The sequence below is a fragment of the Pelophylax lessonae genome (assembly GCF_965119305.1).
Source record: "Pelophylax lessonae genome assembly, chromosome: 1".
Lineage (NCBI taxonomy): Eukaryota > Metazoa > Chordata > Amphibia > Anura > Ranidae > Pelophylax > Pelophylax lessonae.
Genome location: NC_138768.1, coordinates 435,836,213 through 435,849,979, shown reverse-complemented (window position 1 = coordinate 435,849,979; position 13,767 = coordinate 435,836,213). Strand labels below are relative to the sequence as shown.

Sequence of the window (13,767 nt, the reverse complement as noted above, 5' to 3'; positions counted from 1 at the left end):
CAGCTCCAGGACGTTCGTGGCACAAGAAATAAGCAGCCTCTTTACACTGCTTTGAAAAAATGCACCCATGTGCATGAAGCCTGATGGTGTAGGCATTTGTTTTATTATACATGAACATATTTTGTACTTGGTAAACATTTTGGGATATGACCATCAGATTTCTATAGGAATCTATGCTTGTAGTTTAAAATTCATGTATAAAGCTTCAGCTCCTTCCCAGCTATAATGCGTAAAAAGGTACTAAAGGCAAAATAAAAAATTACTGACCTATGATGGGGTCTGTCCGTAGCAATAACAAAGCAGTCTTTGTTTTTCGGAGTCCCAAAAAACAAAGGTGACTACAAGAGATGCTGGGTCAGCAACAGCATCTTTGAACTCCCAGGGACAGAAACTGACCACACCTGCATATGCTTCTGCGCTTAATGTGGACAGGTTGAAATTGGAACCAAATGGGAACTGGGTGGATCACCAGGTATTTAGCAAGAACATACAAAATAAAACAATTCCAGGCTACGTGTACTAAGAACTATATGGATAACCCAACACATACAGAATTCTAATTTTGTGGGTAACATACACTTTGATATTGCCTCTAAGCAGGCAATCAAAACATTATAATTCCAAGTTATAAGTGGATAAAACTATAACTGGATTATTGGCAGTGGTTTTGCTGATGCGTAAAGATCACTGCTACAATTAAATCTGACCTTTCACCCTGGAAATGTAATTTATGCAAGTGACGACACTTGTGGCCCAGCTTTTCATGAAAGTGGGCGGTTCTAATGCCTGTTATAATGAAGCACCAATGTGTGAAACACATTGTTTGTCACTTAAAGTGGCAGTAAACTTTAAAAGGTACCTTTTTTTTTTTTTTTTTTTTTTTTTTTTTTTTTTTTTTTTTCTGTGATTGTACTTCCTCTTAGAGGTGACTACATGTGTTCTCCATGGTCCCACTGTAGCCACCTTATTATTGCTAGTTTCCTCTATGGTCTATAGTATTTTTAGTGTGACCATGACTACAACTAGCGGAAAGGAGAGGTTCAGGAACTGACAAAAGATATTACAAGGAGGCAGAACCCCACACAAACCATATGTAGATTGCTACAGCATAGAATGCTCTGCAGCCTTTTCGTTCGTTTTTTTTTTTTTTTTTCCCCACAAGTGTTAAAGCAGATTTTAGGGCATCCCCCTACTGCAGCTTTTTTTGAATTATTCTATATGAACTGGAATAATTCTTCTACAGTACATGGACTGGTGCTCAGAAAGACAAATGGTAAAAATACCAGTTGACACACATCCACCTGGGAGACCGAGCTCTAACAACCAAATTGTGTACTCATCCTTTTTCTTTTCCACACTCTAGAGACTTGTGTATGAGCATGTGACCTGTGTTTTATGTTTGCTATTGTGAAAAATACATTTCTCTTACGTCCTCCGACAGTCGCCGCCCACTCGTACAGTCTTCACCAATGGGGTATTGACTTCATCTCCACAGGAGTAACTAGGCATAAGATTTGTTAAAAAACAAAGCATTTACATAGACACACCTATGGGGGGCTGTCCCACTGGTCCAATACCCCCCTGCTATCAGCCCTCCCAACTCAGTTTGTCTTCTGCCTAGTTAAGGAGTAAGATAGGCTTCCCTGTGCTGGGGCTTCAGTCTCAGCCGCCTTCTTCTATTTTATGATTTTATTTTCTGCAAATGTGTTTTTTCTTTGCACTACTAGCTGTTTATTTTGTCAGTGTTAGTTAGTCGGATCTTCGGAAGAAGACGGCGTTTGCGGAGCTGGGATTTGGACTGGCCATCCTGGTTTTCCAAGACAGAGGGCCTGATGGAATCCCAGCCCGCCATCGAGCGTTTAGCAGGCTATGTGTTCGCCCTGGCCTCGCAAACGACCCATCCCTGTCCTCAGGGATGCAGCCTGTGAGGTGGCTACCTCACTCGGACGTCTCATCCACGGTTCTCCGTGTACTGGTAGCGTCCTGCGTTTTTTGGCTGACGGCACCCCTGCCATCTGAGGGTGGGCGGTTTCCCGTGCAATGTGAGGCACCCCACGCCATCGGGTACAGGTAAGTACATTCTGTGTGGGGCCACTGTCTGAGGCTGGCAGTCCTGTGTGTCTGTGTTATCCCCTCATGTCTGTGCATTTTTGGGCTCCCTGATCCCGGTCCCTGCGGGGGTTTTGTCTCACAGCAAGTGCGCTGTGTGGGTCTGTGGGGTTCCCTCTCCTGTATCACTTTAGGGTGCTGTTTGGAGGTACAGACACGTGTGGCCGCTGCGGGGTTAAAAACCACCGGTCCGCCATTTTAGGTGTGGGCAGCATGTCTGGCTTCACTATGGGCGCTTATACAGCATTGTATGTGGTGTTTTTTTGGCGCCTTGCGGTGCCATCTTGTGTGTGGCAAACGTTCGTTCCGAGCACGTCAGCGGCCATTTTACCGAAGCCTCCCATTACTTTCTATTGGCAACCATTTTTCCTTAGCCTGAAGCTTCAGTTCAGCCTCCTGCGGTGACATCACTTCCTCCTTTTTACTCTGGAGTCTCTGAAGTGTTCGGCTGCGGTGGTAACACTTGTGGGGGTCTGTCTGCTGTCTTTTTTTACTTGTGCAATCCTTCTGGCTATCAGTTATCCTGATTGAGGGTCTGTGTTTTCAGTCATTGTAGCGGTGTGCTACGGGGGTCCGCGGCACGCTTAAAGGGCCAGTACCATTAAAAAAAAAAAAAAGGATTTCTCTTACGTCCTCCGACAGTCGCCGCCCCTTCCCAAATCTTCACCAATGGGTATTGACCTTTGCTCCGCAGGAGTAGCTAGGCACAAGATTTGTTAATAACAAAAGCTTTTAGCATAGACACACCCCTAGGGGCTGTCCCCCTTAGTCAATACCTCCCTGCACCAGCATTCCCAACTCAGTTTGATCTTGCCTAGCTTAGGAGTAGCAGGCTTTCCTGTGCTGGGGCTTCAGTCTCAGCCTTCTACCCTTTTTTTGATTTTATTTCAAGTATTTTTTCTTTCTTTACTAGCTGTTATTTTGTCAGCTTTAGTTTAGGGATCTTCGGATGAAGATGATCATGCGGAGCTGGGTCTCGGTCTGGCCGCCCTGGATCCCAGGGCTGAGGGCCAGATGGATCCCCAGCCTGCCATCGAGCGTTCAGCTATGGTTCGCCCTGGTGCCATGAATGACCCATCCCTGTTCGCTGCAGGGATGCTGCCTGTGAGGTGGCTACCTCACTGGACGCCATTCTGCGGTCTCGGCTGCAGTCCACTGCGTCCTGGCTGCGGCACTCCCTGTCATCCTGATAGCGGTTTGTTGCTTGAGACGGCTCCCCACGCCATCCGGTACGGTAAGCACCTTCTGTGTGGGGACCATCTGTGTGGGTGTCAGTCTGTGGCTGTGTGTACTCCCATGTCTGTGTACTATGCGGGCTCCCTGTCAGATCCCTGTATGGATGCATGCCTTTGTGGGCTGCGGGGGGGGCCCTCCCGCTCTGCTGTGAATTCTGTGGGGCAGATGGACAGACATGTCTGAGCGGCGACCGCTATTGCGGCCCGCCATTTTTTTGCAGTAATTGCATGGAAGGCCCTGTCCTATACAGCGCTGTGGTTTTGGTGCCGATCGCCGCCATTTTGGCGGGCCGCGCTCATCCGAGCACATGTCGGCGCCATTTTCTTGTAGCCTCGATCCCTCAGCCTGAGCGGCCATTTTTGCGGAGCCTTCATAGGCTATATCAGTCAGCCGGTTATTGCATCACTTCCTCTTTCTCTGGGACAGCGATCGGTGGCAGCAGCCTGTTTGTGCTCTCTCCAGGTTTTTCCTTCTTTTGTCCTGTCATTCCTTGCTCAGTGTTCTCTATCCCTGCGGGATCGGTGCATGCAGTAGTGTGCGGTGGGCTGCGCTCGCCGTGGTGTTAAAGGGACAGTACCCCTTTTTTTCCTTTCATTGCTGGGGCATGGATTCTCAGGATAGCAAGTTTCCCCCCGCCCTGGTGGGGGACCAGGGGGCTGCTGCACTCCCCGAGGGGCTGATCTGGCCACGGTAGTGGCGTCATTGGTGTCTCAGGTGCATGTGCTGATGGCTGAACGATCCGCAAAAAGGGCCAGGTTATCCATTTCCTCTGATTCAGAGGGCGATGTGGCTGCTGTGGCTGGCGTGCCCTTCTCAGGGTCTCGCTCCTCTCTGGACCTCATGGGGTCTGAGGGGGAGGCGGAGGTGGAAGGGGTTGATGCTTCTCCCCCTGGCTCGCCTGAAGAGCTTGCACTCATGAATGAGCTAATCTCCTCCATTAAGGATACTTTGCACTTGGAGGATGAACCCACTCCTCCTGCTAGGGTGTCCTCCTTTGGGACGCAAAGGTCCCGCAAATCAGCGCAGGTTTTTCCCCTGCCCTGCTGAATTTCACCATGCGGTTAATGAGCAGTGGCGCAATTTAAAGAGGCCCTTTACAGTGCCGAATGAGTTTAAACTGCTTTATCCATTTGCGCCATCCACCGACGAGCGTTGGTGTGTGGCGCCTCAGGTGGATCACGCGGTAGCCGTTTTAAACAAAGCTACTGCGATTCCTTCTGAGGATGCCCCGGTTTTCCGGGACCCTACGGACAGGAGGTTGGAGTCTCTTGCCCGTCATGCCTATATGGTTGCTGGTTCTATGCTAAAACCTATTTTTGCTTCGGTTATGGCGGCCCAGGCGGTTGCCGATTGGACGAAAGTGCTCAGGCGCACCCTGGTGGCTGATTCGGCTCCGCCTACCACGTTGGCCATGGTGGATCAAATCCATCAAGGCGTCATGTACTTGTGTGATGCGGACTTGAATTTAGCTCCTTTGGCTGCACGCCTGTCTGGCGTGGCGGTGCTCAACCGTCGCCTGATATGGCTGAAGAATTGGTCGGTGGACCAATCTTCTCGCAAGACGTTTGCAGATTTTACCTACGTGGGATCTCGCCTTTTTGGCGAGGCTTTGGATACTCTGATTAAGGGCGTTACTCGGGGCAAGAGTACTCTCTTACCCCAGAATCCCAAATCTTCCCGTGGCAAACGGAATCCCTCGTTTAGGCCCTCCCAGGGGTCCTTTCGTGCATTTCGGTCACAATCCAAGGGCAAGCCCTTTAAGGGCCAGGGCTCCCAGAAAAAAACCGTGGGCGGGTAAGCAAAAATCCGGCCAGTCCGGTTCGACAACCCACGCCAGTTCCGCCTGAAGGGGCGCCCTCACCCGTTTCTGGGGTGGGGGGACGTCTGCGCGGTTTCCTCCAACCTTGGCTAATCCGATGGGTTTAGGTGGGTTTAGGAAATCGTTCGATCTGGTTACAAGATCGAATTTCTCTCTCGGCCAGCGGGCAGATTTTTTCCCTCAAATCTTCAACTGTCTCCTGAGCGTTTGCAGGATCTGCGCCTGGCGGTGCGGGCCCAAGGAGTGGTGGTTCCGGTGCCTCATCGGGACAAATTTCGGGGGTTTTACTCCAATCTGTTCACTGTGCCCAGAAAGGAGGGCAAGGTGCGTCCGATTCTGGATTTGAAAGCTCTGAACCGCTTTGTGCGGGTTCGCAAGTTCCGCATGGAATCCCTGCACTCGGTGGTGGCTGCCCTGAGTCCGGGGGAGTTCATGGCCTCCATCGATCTGAAGGATGCATACCTACACATCCCCATCTTCGAGGGTCATCAACGGTACCTTCGATTCACCATTGTGGAGGAACACTACCAATTCGTGGCGTTACCTTTCGGTCTCGCTTCGGCTCCGCGGGTTTTTACCAAGGTGCTGGCGCCGGTCCTGGCCCTGTTGCGGGCACAGGGCATTGCGGTCTTGGGGTATCTGCACGATCTCCTCATTTGGTCAAATGCCAGCCAGAGCCTGATGGCCGACCTGTCCACCACGGTGTAGACGCTGCAAGAGTTCGGTTGGACAATAAACTTTCCGAAGTCGACTCTGTGTCCTTCGGTTCGCCTTCCCTATTTGGGGATGGTTCTGGACTCTGTTCAGGCGAAGGTTTTCCTTCCAGAGGACAAACTCCGGACGCTTCAGGACGAGGTCAGGGCCCTCGGGGCCAACCGAAGCTCGTCCTTCCGGACATGCATGAGATGTCTGGGGTTGATGGTCTCAGCCTTCGAGGCGATCCCCTTTGCCCAGTTTCATACGCGGGTTCTCCAGGCGGAGATTCTTGCCGAGTGGGACGGGCGACCGCAGTCCCTGGATCTGCGGATCTCGTTGAGCCAACGCACCAAAAGGGATCTTTTGTGGTGGCTCCAGTCCCCGGCGGTGTTGGGGGGCAAATCTTTTCGTCCATTGTTGTGGACAGTGATCACCACGGATGCCAGCCTGTCGGGCTGGGGTGGTGTCCTGAGCAATCTGTCCGCCCAGGGGACATGGTCGGAGGAGGAGTCCTCCCTTCCGATCAACATTCTGGAATTGCGAGCGATAAAGCTTTGCCTTCTGCAATGGTCGGAACGGCTTCAGGGCCTTCCGGTTCGGGTTCAGACGGACAATGCCACCGCGGTGGCCTACGTCAACCATCAAGGGGGCACAAGGAGTGCCCGAGCGGCTCGGGAAGTGGCCGACATTCTGTCTTGGGCCAAGACGCACGTCCCGGCGATAACGGCAGTTCACATTCCGGGGGTGGAGAACTGGCAGGCGGATTATCTGAGTCACTAGACCCTGGACCAGGGAGAATGGTCCCTTCACCCGGATGTCTTCCAGATGTTGTGCGCGAAGTGGGGTTCCCCGGATGTGGACCTGTTCGCGTCTCGTCTAAACAACAAGGTGGAAAGGTTCGTGGCAAGGACGCGCAATCCTCAGGCAGACGCCTCAGACGCGTTAGTGGCGCCCTGGCATCAGTATCGTCTGATGTATGCCTTTCCACCAATTCAGCTGCTGTCCAGGTTCCTTCGCAGGTTAGCCTCGGAACCGCACACGGTGATTCTGGTGGCACCGGACTGGCCTCGCCGGTCTTGGTACGCAGACCTCGTAAATCTGGCAGTCGACGCTCCGTGGCGCCTTCCGCTTCGAGAAGACCTTCTGTCTCAAGGGCCGATATTCCATCCTGCTTTACAGTCGCTGGCTTTAACGGCCTGGCTGTTGAATGCCAGGTCCTGAGGGACAGAGGTCTCTCCCCTGAGGTCATTCACACTTTGATCAAGGCTAGAAAGGCCTCTTCGGGAAAGATTTACTACCGCACTTGGAAAGCATACTTTGCCTGGTGTGAGTCCAGGGGGTTTTCCCCTCGCTCATACTCGGTGTCCAGAGTGTTGGCTTTCCTCCAAACTGGAGTGGACCAGCGTTTGGCGTAGGCCACGATTAAGGGCCAGATTTCTGCGCTGGCCGTTCTTTTTCAGCGCCCTGTGGCGTCAAATTCATTGGTCCGCACCTTTGTTCAGGGGGTGCGACATTTGGCCCCTCCTAGGAGGGAGCCTTTACCTCCATGAGACTTGAACCTAGTTCTGTCCGTGTTGCAACATGCTCCCTTTGAGAAGATCAGGGAGATCTCGTTGCCTCTGTTGTCCAAAAAGGTGGCTTTTTTGGTGGCGATCACTTCGGCTCGCAGGGTGTCGGAGCGGGCGGCTTTGTCCTGCAGCTCTCCCTACTTGGTGATCCACAAGGATAAGGTGGTCTTGCGACCTAACCCGTCCTTTCTACCGAAAGTGATCTTGGATTTTCACCTTAATGAGGAAATTGTCTTGCCTTCGCTCTGCGCGAAGCCAAAGCATCCTAAGGAGGTTGCCTTACATTCCTTGGATGTTGTCCGGGCGATCAGGGGGGTTTACCTGTCGTCCACTAAGCCTTTTCGCAAGTCGGATTCCCTCTTTGTCCTTCCTGAGGGACCTTGGAAGGGCATGGCGGCTTCGGCTGCAACTATCGCCAAATGGATTAGACAAACCATTGTGCAGGCCTATGCCTTGAAGGGGAGGGTTCCTCCCTTCTCTGTGAGAGCGCACTCTACCAGGTCTTTAAGTACGTCTTGGGCTTTCCGGCATCAGGCTTCTGTGGCCCAGGTGTGTAAGGCGGCGACTTGGTCGTCCCTTCACACCTTCTCAAAGTTCTATAAGGTGGATGTTCAGGCATCGGCCGATGCCTCCTTTGGCCGTAAAGTTCTCAGTGCGGCAGTGCCTTAGGGACCCTTGTTTTTTTGGGTCTTTGGCTGTTGGGGTGTTTTACCCCTGGGTTACTTGTTTTTCCTGGGTTGTTGCTCCTGTTGAGCACGTTTTTCCTGTTGCCCAGTTGGTTCTCTTACTGTGTGTAAGGTTCCTTTCTCTGATGTGGGTACTGCGTTGCTTTTTCTGCGGCTGCGTCTCCCACCCCTCAGGTCTACACTGCTTTGGGACATCCCATTGGTGAAGATTTGGGAAGGGGCGGCGACTGTCGGAGGACGTAAGAGAAAACGGAATTTTTGTAAAATCTTACCGTAAAATTCCTTTCTCTGAGTCCTCCGACAGTCGCCGCCCCCGCCCCTCTTTTGGGGTTTTTGTGTACTCTTACTGCTATGCTACCAAACTGAGTTGGGAATGCTGGTGCAGGGAGGTATTGACTAAGGGGACAGCCCCTAGGGGTGTGTCTATGCTAAAAGCTTTTGTTATTAACAAATCTTGTGCCTAGCTACTCCTGCGGAGCAAAGGTCTATACCTATTCGTGAAGATTTGGGAAGGGGCGGCGACTGTCGGAGGACTCAGAGAAAGGAATTTTACGGTAAGATTTTACAAAAATTCAGTTTTTTGTTTTTAACATGGATTCCCAGGACAGCAAATTTCCCACAGCCCTGGTGGGGGATTCAGGTCCCCCTGAATCCTCTGCTCTGTCTACTTTGTCTGCTGCAGTGGCGACTTTGGTGTCCAAAGTGGAGATTCTGATGTCTGAACGTGCTGCCAGGAAAAGGCCTCGTTTGTCCTTGTCTTCTGATACTGAATCTGATATGGTTGCCATAGGTGCCGTACCCCTTGAAGGGTCTCGCTCTTCTCAGTCTGAGGGGGAGGCGGAGGTTGCAGGGGTGGATGATTCCCCCCCTGGGTCGGCCGAGGACGGCGCAGCTATGGATGCGCTCATTCTTACCATTAAAGGAGCACTACATTTAGAGGATGAGCCCAATCCTCCGGGCATTGTCTCCTCTTTTGGCACACACAGGACCGGCAAGGCGGTGCAGGTGTTCCCTTGCCCCGCTGAGTTTCATGCTACTGTGAATGATCAATGGCGTCATTTGAAACACACCTTTGTGTTGCCAAAAAGGTTTCAACTCCTTTATCCAGGGTTCATACGGTCATGAAAATCCTGGAAAAGTCATGGGATTTTGACATGACACTTTCCAGGCCTGGAAAAGTTATAGAAAATGAGTAAACCCCACTAAGTTTTGGAAAAGTCATGGAACTTTGTCCAACTATTTAATTTTGAAAATGTCTCCGGGCCCCCTGTATTCTGTGGGAGTGGGGGACAGTAAGTTGACTATTTGCTCTGTTTCGGGTTTGGACGGATCAATCAGCAGCAGTGCACTGCACAGCTGAAGCCTGGTCACTGTCCTCCTTTAATATGAATAGACTGTGACAGGCTAGGAACTCTGCGGTGGATTGATCCGCTTAAACCTGTAACCAAGAAATAGTGCACTTACTGTCCCGCTCCCAGGGGCGTACCAGCGAGGAGGGAGGGGAGGGGGGCGCGCGCGCATTGGAGGTGTCAGCCAGGCCACTCGAATTGCCGCACTGGGGGGTGTCAGGCCGCACTGAGGGGTGTCAGCCGGGCCACTCGGATTGCCACACTGGGGGGTGTTAGGCCGCACTGGGGGGGGTGGTCAGGCCGGTGTCCGCCGGTCAGCCCGTATCGCCGCACTAGTGGGTTTCAGGCTGCACTGGGGGGTGTCCGCCGGGCCGCCCGCATCGCCCCACTGGGGGGTGTCAGGCTGCACTGGGGGGGTGTCCGCCAAGCCGCCCACATCGCCGCACTGGGGAGGGTTTCAGGCTGGTGTCCGCCGGGCTGCCCGTATTGCCGCACTGATGGGTGTCAGGCCGGTGTCCGCATCTCCGTGTGAAGAAGGTAGCTGCAGCGGCAGAAAGAAGGTCAGTGAGAGTGCCTGAGGAGTCTCGTTTTGTGTGCTGGATGGGGCAGCTGCATAGAGATGAATTGAACTTTCCATATTCCTCATGCTGTCGCTGAATTCTTGTTACTCCTCCTCTCAGAGGCTGCAGGAGGAATATGGAAAGTTCAATTCATCTATATGCAGCTGCCCCATCCCCTCCTATACAACTTCCTCTGCTGGCCCCCCTCAGTGCTCTTTAGCCCCCCCCCCTCAGTGCTAATAACCCCCTCAGTGCTAATAACCCCCTCAGTGCTCTTTAGCCCCCCCCTCAGTGCTAATAACCCCCTCAGTGCTAATAACCCCCTCAGTGCTAATAACCCCCTCAGTGCTAATAACCCCCTCAGTGCTAATAACCCCCTCAGTGCTCTTTAGCCCCCCCGCAGTGCTCTTTAGCCCCCCCGCAGTGCTCTTTAGCCCCCCCGCAGTGCTCTTTAGCCCCCCCGCAGTGCTCTTTAGCCCCCCCGCAGTGCTCTTTAGCCCCCCCGCAGTGCTCTTTAGCCCCCCCGCAGTGCTCTTTAGCCCCCCCGCAGTGCTCTTTAGCCCCCCCGCAGTGCTCTTTAGCCCCCCCGCAGTGCTCTTTAGCCCCCCCGCAGTGCTCTTTAGCCCCCCCGCAGTGCTCTCCACCCCCCTGTGCTCCCTGGCTCCCCCCTCAGTGATTTCCAGTTCTCCCCAGACAGTGCTCTCCAGTCCCCCCCCCCTCCCCCTGTGCTCTCCATCCCCCTGGTTTTCCCTGCTTCCACCCCCCTGTGCCTTTCAACCCCCCTGCAATGCTTTCCAAACCCCCCCCCCCCCCTTAATTCTCTCCAGTCCCCCCCCCCCCTCCGTGCCATTCAGCTCCTCCAGTGCTCTCTGCTTCCCCTGTGCTCTCCGGCCCCCCCTAGTGCTCTTCTATCTTCTATCATGTCCGCAGTTCTTGACCTTCTCTTGTATCATGTCCGCAGTCTCTGACCATCTCTTGTATCATGTCTGCAGTCTCTGACCTTCTCTTGTATCATGTCTGCAGTCTCTGACCTTCTCTTGCATCATGTCTGCAGTCTCTGACCATCTCTTGCATCATGTCTGCAGTCTCTGACCATCTCTTCTACCATGTCTGCAGTCTCTGACCATCTCTTCTACCATGTCCGCAACCTCTGACCATCTCCTGTACCATGTCTGCAGCCTTTGACCACCTCCTGTATCATGTCCACAGCCCCACACTTTTTTTCCCAGGGCTTGACCCCTGAGTATAGACAAGAGTAAGCGCCACATTTGTGCATCTGTGCCATCCATACCAATCCACCTGCACCTCCATCATTACTGTGGCTTGGGCCTAAAGAGTAAGCACTGCATTTTGTGCATCTGACTGTGCCATCCATACCAGTCCGGGTGCACCTCCATCATGACTGCCTAAACTGAAGCTTTATCCCCAAGCAGGAGCGGCCATTAATCTTCTTTCTCCAGTTACAGTATATTGGTCAAATTACAAGTTAACTTTATGGGTGTAACACAGTTTCAGCTAAAGTTAGTGTGTTCACAGGGTAGCAATGCCAGGGAAATGCAGCTTTAAAATGTATGGCTTCATCATGATGAAAAGTATGAGAGGTGGCTGGAAAAAGGTCAGGACCCGGGATGTGCTAAATATACATTGTGTGTCGTAAAACGTTTGACATTTCGAACATGGGAGAGGCAGCGCTGTCTAGCCACGCTAAAGGCGCAAAGCACCAGTCTGCAGCTGTGTGCTTGACAGCTTCCAATTCGATCGCTGGCTTTTTCACCCGTGTGCCTGACACCGGCTCCCAGCTGTGGCAGCGGTGCTTCTATCTCATCCACTGTAAAACAAGGGACCATTTTGAGTCACGCTGTACTCCGAAACGAAACCCTAACTGCAGAGGTATTGTACACTACAAAGCTTGTCATTTATTTTAGTACAAATATGCTGGGTGTGACATGGGATTTTCTTCTTAATTAACATGTACACATAGACATTTCATGAAAATGTCGGTCATGGATATTTACGTGTAGTCATGGAAAAGTTTATCCCTTTGCGTCTCCTACGGATTCGCGCTGGTGTGTGGCCCCTCAGGTGGATCACACTGTGGCCAGATTGAACAAGGCCACTCTGGTACCCACCGAAGATTCTCCGGTGTTTAGGGATCCTACGGATAGGAGAATGGAATCCCTTGCCCGCCATGCCTACATGGTGGTGGGTTCCCTGCTAAAGCCCATTTACGCCTCTGTCATGGCGGCTCAGGCTGTGGCGCACTGGACCAAGGTGCTAAGATGCACCCTTGTGGCTGATTTCGCTCCTCCTACTACTGTGGCGATGGTGGACCAGATCCATCAAGGAGTCATGTATTTGTGTGATGCGGCCTTAAATGAGGCCCCATTAGCTGCATGCCTGTCCAGTGTCGCGGTGATTAACCGTCGCCTGATATGGTTAAAGAGCTGGTTGGCTGACCAGAATTCGCGAAAAACGGTGGCTGACATCCCCTATGCGGGGTATCGCCTGTTTGGGGAATCCCTGGATGAGTTGGTTAAAGGGGTCACTGGGGGCAAGAGCACTCTGCTGCCCCAGAATCCTAAGGGCAAGTTTTTCTGCGGTAAGCGGGGCCCCTCCTTTAAACCAAATCCAAGGGTCCTTTCAAGCCTTCGAGGCACAAAACAAGGGGAAACCCTTCAAGGGCCAGGGTGGCCAGAGAAAGCCCTGGGCGGGCAAGCCAATATCCGGCCAGGCTGGTGCGGCGGCCCAGTCCGCCTCTGCCTGATGGGACGCCCTCACCCGTTTCAGGGGTGGGGGGATGTTTGCGTGGTTTCCTCCAACCTTGGCTGCTCAGAATTCCGGACAGATGGGTTCAGGAAATCATTTTGATCGGATTACAAGATCGAATTCCTTTCGCGGCCGGCGGACAGATTCTTCCCCCTCAAATCTTAATTTGACCCCAGGGCGGCTACAGGACCTGCATCAGGCGGTGCAAGATCTCCTCGCCCACGGGGTGGTCGTCCCTGTGCCTCATCGGGACAGATTTTGGGGGTTTTACTCAAATCTGTTTACCGTGCCCAAAAAGGAGGGCAAGGTGCGTCCAATTCTGGACTTAAAAGCTCTGAACCGATTTGTACGCGTTCGGAAGTTCCGCATGGAATCGCTTCGCTCGGTGGTAGCCTCCCTGAGTCCAGGCGAATTCCTGGCCTCTATTGACCTGAAGGATGCGTGTTTACACATCCCCATTTTCGAGGGTCATCAGAGGTACCTTTCGGTTCGCTATTGCGGAGGAACACTATCCGTTTGTGGCGTTACCTTTCGGTCTCTCTTCGGCTCAAAGGGTGTTTACCGAAGTGCTGGCTCCAGTTCTGGGCCTGTTGCGGGCTCAGGGCATTGCGGTCTTGGGATATCTGGACAATCTCCTGTTAAGATCGAGTGCCAGCCAGAGCCTGCTGCGCGATCTGTCCACTACGGTATAGACGCTTCAGGAGTTCGGGTGGACCATCAACATGCAGAAGTCGACCTTGTCTCCTTCGGTTCGTCTCCCATATTTGGGAATGGTTCTGGACTCTGCTCAAGCAAAAGTGTTTCAAGCAAAAGTGTTTCAACCGGAGGACAAGCTCCGGACCCTACAGAACGAGGTCAGAGCCCTCCGGGACAACTAATTCTCATCACTCAGGACCTGTATGCGGGCCCTGGGGTTGATGGTGTCAGCCTTCGAGGCGATACCGTTTGCACAGTTTCACACAAGGTCTCTACAAGAGG

The 13,767-nt window shown here is 52.7% G+C and overlaps 1 protein-coding gene across 1 annotated transcript in view; it reads left to right on the top strand.

Annotated features, from left to right (window-relative positions):
- POLR1E (RNA polymerase I subunit E) overlaps positions 1–13,767 on the top strand; it is an 88,460-nt gene that overhangs the window by 44,901 nt on the left and 29,792 nt on the right. The gene's annotated exons all lie outside the window — the stretch shown is intronic.